General features: G+C 39.4%; 1 non-coding gene and 1 pseudogene across 1 annotated transcript; one reads left to right on the top strand and one right to left on the bottom strand.

The window, feature by feature from the left end:
• Nucleotides 1–17: 17 nt before the first annotated feature.
• Nucleotides 18–1915, bottom strand: LOC135087445 (small subunit ribosomal RNA). Its single transcript, XR_010260829.1, has one exon. It is a non-coding gene; the product is annotated as a small subunit ribosomal RNA (ribosomal RNA).
• Nucleotides 1916–7791: 5876 nt separating this feature from the next.
• Nucleotides 7792–8324, top strand: LOC135087435 (uncharacterized; annotated as a pseudogene).
• The last annotated feature ends 660 nt before the right edge of the window (nt 8325–8984 follow it).

The following is an 8984-nucleotide window of genomic DNA, read 5'->3' as shown; positions in this document are numbered from 1 at the left end:
CATGTGAACGTACACGTTAATGATCCTTCCGCAGGTTCCCCTACGGAAACCTTGTTACGACTTTTACTTCCTCTAAATGATCAAGTTTGGTCAACTTCCCAGCAACGCCGACGGCCGTGAAGCCACCGCGTGTCGGTCCGAAGACCTCACTAAATCATTCAATCGGTAGTAGCGACGGGCGGTGTGTACAAAGGGCAGGGACGTAATCAACGCGAGCTTATGACTCGCGCTTACTAGGAATTCCTCGTTTATGGGGGATAATTGCAAACCCCAATCCCCAGCACGAAGGAGTTTCAACGGGTTGCCCGGGCCTCTAGGCCTGGGAGAACATGCTGATTCCTTCAGTGTAGCGCGCGTGCGGCCCAGGACATCTAAGGGCATCACAGACCTGTTATTGCTCAATCTCGTGCGGCTCGAAGCCGCCGGTCCCTCTAAGAAGAATTTTAATACGTCGCCAGTGAGTTGCGTGACGTGAGCCACGCACACCTAAATGACGACGCCTATTTAGCAGGCTAGAGTCTCGTTCGTTACCGGAATTAACCAGACAAATCGCTCCACCAACTAAGAACGGCCATGCACCACCACCCACCGAATCAAGAAAGAGCTGTTAATCTGTCAATCCTTCCGGTGTCCGGGCCTGGTGAGATTTCCCGTGTTGAGTCAAATTAAGCCGCAGGCTCCACTCCTGGTGGTGCCCTTCCGTCAATTCCTTTAAGTTTCAGCTTTGCAACCATACTCCCCCCGGAGTCCAAAATCTTTGGTTTCCCGAAAGCTGCCCGCCGAGCCATTGTAGTAACGTCGGCGGATCGCTAGATGACATATTTACGGTTAGAACTAGGGCGGTATCTAATCGCCTTCGAACCTCTAACTTTCGTTCTTGATTGATGAAAACACCTTTGGCAAATGCTTTCGCTGATGTTCGTCTTGCGACGATCCAAGAATTTCACCTCTAACGTCGCAATACGAATGCCCCCTCCCTATTAATCATTACCTCGGAGTTCTGAAAACCAACAAAATAGAACCGAGATCATATTCTATTATTCCATGCACGAAATATTCAAGCAGCATTTTGAGCCCGCTTTGAGCACTCTAATTTGTTCAAAGTAAAATTGTCGGCCCATCTCGACACTCACTGAAGAGCACCGCGATAGGATTTTGATATTGAACCGACGTTTGACCGTCGGCTCACCGACGATATGCTCCGCAAACGTGTCAGTATCACCGCGGATGCGGTGCACCGACAGCGCGGCGCACAAATGCAACTACGAGCTTTTTAACCGCAACAATTTTAGTATACGCTATTGGAGCTGGAATTACCGCGGCTGCTGGCACCAGACTTGCCCTCCAATTGTTCCTCGTTAAAATATTTAAAGTGTACTCATTCCGATTACGAGGCCTCGTAAGAGTCCCGTATCGTTATTTTTCGTCACTACCTCCCCGTGCCGGGAGTGGGTAATTTGCGCGCCTGCTGCCTTCCTTGGATGTGGTAGCCGTTTCTCAGGCTCCCTCTCCGGAATCGAACCCTGATTCCCCGTTACCCGTGACAACCATGGTAGTCGCAGAAACTACCATCGAAAGTTGATAAGGCAGACATTTGAAAGATGCGTCGCCGGTGCTGGACCGTGCGATCGGCAAAAGTTATCCAGATTCATCAAAATTAACGACTTCGAACGCGAGGCCCTCCGTCGATTGGTTTTGATCTAATAAAAGCACTCGTCCCATCACTGGTCAGAGTTCTGATTGCATGTATTAGCTCTAGAATTACCACAGTTATCCAAGTAACTGAGTAAGATCTAAGGAACCAAAACTGATATATTGAGCCATTCGCGGTATCGCCCTAATACGGCTTGCACTGAGACATGCATGGCTTAATCTTTGAGACAAGCATATAACTACTGGCAGGATCAACCAGGGAGCTTACACATATTATTATACATATGATAGCTCTCGTTAAAGAATATTAACGAAGAGTGTGTTTGGTGTCTATAGCCCAATTCGACGTTTGACCGACCGAACTGGGCTTGACTACTGTGTACACTGTTCGCAGTTACAACGTGTGTCGTGAGGCGAGTCTTTGCAACACTCTATAAATTAATATAGAATGCTAGAAAAACACACCCACATAGCGCTCACAGAGGCGCCCACACTGAACGTTCGCATAGACATAACATTCATTCATCACATTTTATAATAAAATCTAACAAATTTCGTATCATGAACGATATGTCAGCCCGGTGTTGGAAAAACCACCCTACCTCTCACGATTTGTCGACACCATCACTACAGAGACATATACATCATTGAAATGTTTGCGTGTTGTGAGTGTGTGCTATAGAATACATAAAAATATACACATATATTTGATACGCTGATGTAAACGCTAAAAAGCCATCATCGCCCTTATGTAAGGTTAATGTGGCGGGAAGCGTTACAACGAAGCGTATTAAAAAGTGGCCAGTCGAAGCGCGTATGCAAAAGCACAGATAACTGCACATAGCGCGGACACATTGCCCGAGTGAGACAGATCTTTATTACGAATTCGATCATACAACCCATCCGTAGATCTACAAAGTTTAACAAGCGTCCAATGAGCCACACACTAAGTCCCGTCAATCTCATTGAACATCCGAAACCTCAGACGCCAACAGAGTGTACATACAGAGTGAAAAAGTTAAAGTTTCATCAACTCTTTCACCACTTTGCTTTAAAACACAACTTATAAACGCACCGATCCGTCGTACGCAGAGTGTGCTGCGCGCGCGCATCATGTTTATAATACATTTGAGCGTGCGCGCGCGCTCTGCGCACGGCGGTCGCTGTGTTACTGATCTCGCTCGGCCGGACGCCGCCGACGTCGCGTTTGTCTGTACACTCTCTCGGTTCTCGAGTGGAAGCCGCGAATGGAAAAGAAACATTTTTAACGCTATGCTCGTACGCTGCTGCGCACGCGCAGCTTTAAATGCTAAGTGTAAAAAAAAAAAAAAAAAAAAAAAAAAAAAAAAAAAAAAAAAAAAAAAAAAAAAAAAATTAAAGTGACACACCCCCTATATGTATAACCAGATAATTAATAATTAAAAAAAAAGTTAGGTTAGATTAGGTTAGGTTAGGTTAGGTTAGGTTAGATTAGATGATCCTTTTTTTTTTTTTATTAAAAAGATGATACAGAAAAAAAAAAATTGATTGCGATTAAAGTGTTAAAAGCGACACCCCATAAATCACGAAATAGGAAAATTAATAATATTAATAACACATAAATACAATAAAATAATTAATTAAAAAAAAAAAACTTTCGTATTAAGAACAAAAAATATTAAATTATTTTTGTTAATTCGAAATTATTATTATAAATCACGACTTTTTTTTAATAAAGAAATTAAGATTTTTAGTTGTATTGATACATTTTTTCCTATTTCGTGATTTGTTGGAAAAACAAACAAAAAAACTAATTGATGTATATGATTAATATTCAAAACTATTCAAAACTTTAACTAATAAATATATACCATAGTGGGTGTATAAAATTAGGCCTTTTAAAAAGTTAAGTACATAATTAAATTTTGTTAAATACCCAATTATAAATAAACAACAGTTGCACTTAAAATGTTTGAGTGTGTTATGTAATTATGCAATTTTATATTAATATATAAATCAAACTAATTTGTAATCCCTGAAATTACTTAAAACTTTTGAAGACCTAAAATTATAATTAATAACGTCGTTTTGCACCAAGTTTTTAAGACATTTGTCTAGAATAGACAAAATGTACAACACTATCGGTACCTGAAGTCTGATTAGATTTTTAATTACACGGAATTTTGACATTTTAGAAGTGTTGTCAACATTAAAACATATCCACTAATAAAAAATGGAGAGCATTTCCACAAATTAAAAAATAAACCTTCAAAGAATTTAAGGTTTCAATTTAAAAATGTACTGATCCTTTTAAAATGCTTATTTGAGTTTTTATTATCATATTTTTGAAGTTACAATAAAATTAAGGACATTATTTTTCTATTACTGGACTCGCTGGCCAATATCCATAGGTTACAAACCTTTTTTTATGTAAATCTTTGTTAGTAAAATCTTCGTTTCATAAAATAGCTAATTTAACAAGATGCCAATTTTATAATCCAAGTTGATTATGATGACGACAATGATGATTGATGATCATCTAAATATATAAAAGGAGAAACTGACTGACTGACTGACAGATCAACGCACAGCCTAAACGGCTAAACGTAGGCACTTGAAATTTGGAAGGGACGTAGCTTAGGTACCGTAGAGGTGCACTAAGAAAGGAATTTCCGAAATTCCCACGGGAAAAACGGGATTCACGCGTACGAAGTCGCGGGCGGCCGCTAGTCAATATATATTTTCGTTTATGATATTAATATTATTTTTAAACTAATAATTATTATTATTATGTTGTTTTACTGTGTTAAAAACGCGTTATTTTTTCTATTCAATCTCTAAAATGTACATAATAATTAGTGTACATTGAATTCACAAAACAAACAATAACAATCATACTTGTTAGTTGTACTTGATGTAATTCAGTTTCATATTTTTATTACCTTTATTCCAACAATTCAAAGCAAAAAGAGGTTTAATACATCTGAATTGCCAAAAAACGAATTAAAAATCAAGACTGTAGTGGTGATAATATAATTTTATTATTGCAATGATTACTGAAAAGTGTGTTATGTAAGTACCCAAATTATTGCACAGTAAATTATATTATTATTACTATTAGGTATGATTTAAATTCAATTTTGTGTGAAGATTGAGACAAGGACATAATATTTCCGCGCCCGGGCGACACCTGTCGGGAACCGACCGAACTTCACTGTCCGCTGACGTGGGTGCCATTAGCGCGAGGTGCGCTATTATCCCAATAGATGGCGCTTTAGCAACATTTCTCGGGTAGTGACGTGTAACAGTCGATAGTGAATAAAGAGTTAAATTATGTATAAATTTAATAATAACACAACACACAGAATCATTCATTATTATGCAAGTATACGTATGTAGTGAAAATAAATACCAACAACAGTATAATCTATTGCTTATATACATACAGTAACATTATTTAATTTTATCGTTAATTTATCAACTAATTATAGACATCGACATTTTTTACATTTTTAAAACATTTATTAATTTGATGATAATAATAATAATATTATTATTTTTTGATATTCATAATAATACAAATAAAATAATATCGATACTCGAATCTACAGAATGTTATGCTACATCACTACCCAAGAAATACTGCTAAAGCGCCATCTATTGAAACAATTGCGCACCTCTCGCTAGTGGCAGGCACCCACGTAATTTCTTCACACACGCCAGCGGTTCGATAGGTGTCGCTCGTGTACGAAAAATATTATATTTATTTTCTACACAACGAAATTTTATAAAAATTAGTAATAATTTATATGTTACGGTAAATATGATAAATGTGAAAATTATGAATAATCGCCGGTTATTATGAATAATTACCTCATGATTTGGTAAATGTGATGATTAATATGAGATCATTTATGTGTGTATAAACTAAATATGGCAAAGTAATGTTATGCAAAAAAACATTCCAAACTCATTTTGCCAAATTATATTTAATATATGATATCAAAATGTGAGGCTGCACATGAGCGCTGTACACGAGCCGGTGTTCTCTCTTTTATGGTATTTGTTAGTATTAAGGTTACATTATGTAATAATCACTGATAAATGTGATTAATTTATCACTTTTACCAAGCCTGTCGGTAATTATTCATAACGACCGGCGATTATTCATAATTTTCAATTTATCACATTAACCGTAACATATACTACGAATTTGAGTAGTGAAATAAATGCATAAATAAATATTTTACTTTTAAATTATCGTTCATTATTTTAATTATTTATTAAATGTAATATAAAAAAGAAAAAATAATATATTGTATTCAATGTCATCTATTTTCAATTTTTACATTTTTTAAAATTTTATTTATGTCATAAAAAAAAAACATTATAATCATTATTCATTTTTAAAAAAAGTAGCTGCACAAAAAAACATCGGCATCATTCATCAATCAAACGACAATCGCGACGCGACCAACCAGCGACCTCCGTTTGCGCGCGAAGCCTAATTTATTTACAACTCCGCTGACCAGGTCAATGTATTTTTTTGTTTTTGCATTTGGAATAACCTAAAAATCAAACCAAACCTAACCTAACCTAACTTTTCAAAACCTAACTTTTTAGAACGTAACTTTTTTGAAAACCTACCTTTTGAAAACCTAACCTTATGAAACCCAACTTTTTGATAACCTAACTTTTGAGAACCTAAATATATGAAATCCAACTTTTTGAAAACCTAACTTTTGATAACCTAACTTTTGAAAACCTAACTTTTGAAAACCTAACCTTTGAAAACCTAACTTTATGAAATCCAACTTTTTGAAAACCTAACTTTTGAAAACCTAACTTTTGATAACGTAACTTTTGAAAACCTAACTTTTGAAAACCTAACTTTTGAAAACCTAACTTTTGATAACCTAACTTTATGAAATCCAACTTTTTGAAAACCTAACTTTTGATAACCTAACTTCTGAAAAGCTAACTTTATGAAATCCAACTTTTTGAAAACCTAACTTTTGAAAACCTAACTTTATGAAATCCAACTTTTTGAAAACCTAACTTTTGAAAACCTAACTTTTCATAACCTAACTTTTGAAAACCTAACTTTTCATAACCTAACTTTTGAAAACGTAACTTTTTGGAAAAACTAATATTTTGTTGGTTTTGGATTTTGGGGCAGTGAGTGAGTAAAAGGTTGCAAAGCTGAAAAAAAAAAACTTAAAGGAACCCACGTACGTTTTCTAAAAATAAATAAATACAATAACATACCGATTTTGTGTTGAATCCTCTAGTTGAAGGCGCCGTTTATATGATTGGACGAATTCAACTATGTACCTGTGAACAAAAGAAAATAAAAATAGGTATGGTTTATAATATATTTTAGTTTTTTATAAACTAAAAAAAAACATACAAGAAGACAAATTTTAACTGATTCGTTATTTAAGTCTAACAAAATTTAAACGAATGTTCAAATTTTGTTAGACTTAAATAACGAAAATTAAAACGACTGATCGTGGAACCTGCACTGAATGAATGAATGAATGGTAAACGTTTAAACGAATGTTCACATTTTGTTAAATTAAAAAAAAGAAAACGATCGTCCTCGGACGAATCACCTGGCGTAGGGCTGAGTCTCAACAGATCGCAGCACGACGCTGCTCTACCGAGCACAACACCCCGCCAGGAACGTAAGTCGTCTACAGACTATTCCGAGCCCCGACATCGAACTGAGGTAAATTCGAACCTTCAGAGCCATGGTGCACGTGTTAAACCGACCGCACCGATCTCTGCGATTCAAATGGGCTTCGACGTCGCACCTTACGATGTAAAGCGCGACTAGTAAAGTCACATTGTTTAGAGCCTCCCGACTCTCGGGGCTCCACAGTGAGCATATCCTTGCCGGATTCGGCTAGGCTGGCTTCGGCCTTAGAGGCGTTCAGGCATAATCCCGCGGATGGTAGCTTCGCACCACCGGCCGCTCGGCCGAGTGCATGAACCAAATGTCCGAAACTGCGGTTCCTCTCGTACTGAGCAGTATTACTATCGCAACGACAACGCCATCAGTAGGGTAAAACTAACCTGTCTCACGACGGTCTAAACCCAGCTCACGTTCCCTTTTGATGGGTGAACAATCCAACGCTTGGCGAATTTTGCTTCGCAATGATAGGAAGAGCCGACATCGAAGGATCAAAAAGCAACGTCGCTATGAACGCTTGGCTGCCACAAGCCAGTTATCCCTGTGGTAACTTTTCTGGCACCTCTTGCTAAAAACTCTTTATACTAAAGGATCGATAGGCCGTGCTTTCGCAGTCCCTATGCGTACTGAACATCTGGATCAAGCCAGCTTTTGCCCTTTTGCTCCACGCGAGGTTTCTGTCCTCGCTGAGCTGGCCTTAGGACACCTGCGTTATTCTTTGACAGATGTACCGCCCCAGTCAAACTCCCCGCCTGGCAGTGTCCTCGAACCGGATCACGCGGGAGTTTAAACGGTGACGAGCGTTGCCGCCACGCCACCACTCTGCACGCTTGGAACGAAACACCGTGCGCCCGCCGAGTAAATCGACCGCGCACCGCTTCCGCCCAACCGAGTAAGTAATGAAACAATGAAAGTAGTGGTTTTTCAGCGACGACCGCCGAAACGATCTCCCACTTATGCTACACCTCTCATGTCTCCTTACAATGCCAGACTAGAGTCAAGCTCAACAGGGTCTTCTTTCCCCGCTGATTCTCCCAAGCCCGTTCCCTTGGCTGTGGTTTCGCTAGATAGTAGATAGGGACAAATCCCACCACCACCCATGGCCATACCAACCTCGCGGTTATTGTGGCCGAATCTTGAGAGATGCGCGCGGAATTGCGGCTGCCTACGGCAGATTGCACTCCACCGCGCGCAATTCTTGACTCTCTACAAGTTCTTTAATCTTTGTCCATTTGTCCCTTGCCACTCTCCCCCTTCTGGGGCATGGACTCTACTGACACGTTGGCACTATCCGGTGCCTGGCCGCTAGGCGTCTGTCCGTTCCGCCTCCTATGCCACGCGTGCGCGAAGCCTCGCAGCCGCGCGAAGTTCGCCTCCGAGCTGACTAGATCGGGGTACCACGCAGGACCGTAGCCCTCCGAGAGCGCTATCCCACTCAGCATCTCACACCGCAGGTCTTCATACAGGGGACAGTACCACAGAACGTGGTGCCTGTCCTCCTCACTCTCGCCGCACTCACACATACTCCCCTCTCGCAGCTTCATGTCGCTCAGCCTTTTATTGAAGCACCCGTGTCCAGTGAGTATCTGCGAGGTCACATAGTCCGGTTGGACCCAGCGCATGCTGAGCCTACCAGCCACCTCCGGGAAGAACTGAT

This window comes from Ostrinia nubilalis, unplaced genomic scaffold, assembly GCF_963855985.1.
Source record: "Ostrinia nubilalis unplaced genomic scaffold, ilOstNubi1.1 SCAFFOLD_43, whole genome shotgun sequence".
Classification (NCBI taxonomy): Eukaryota; Metazoa; Arthropoda; class Insecta; order Lepidoptera; family Crambidae; genus Ostrinia; species Ostrinia nubilalis.
Note: the sequence above shows the minus strand (reverse complement) of the source record. Positions and strands in the feature narration are given on the sequence as shown.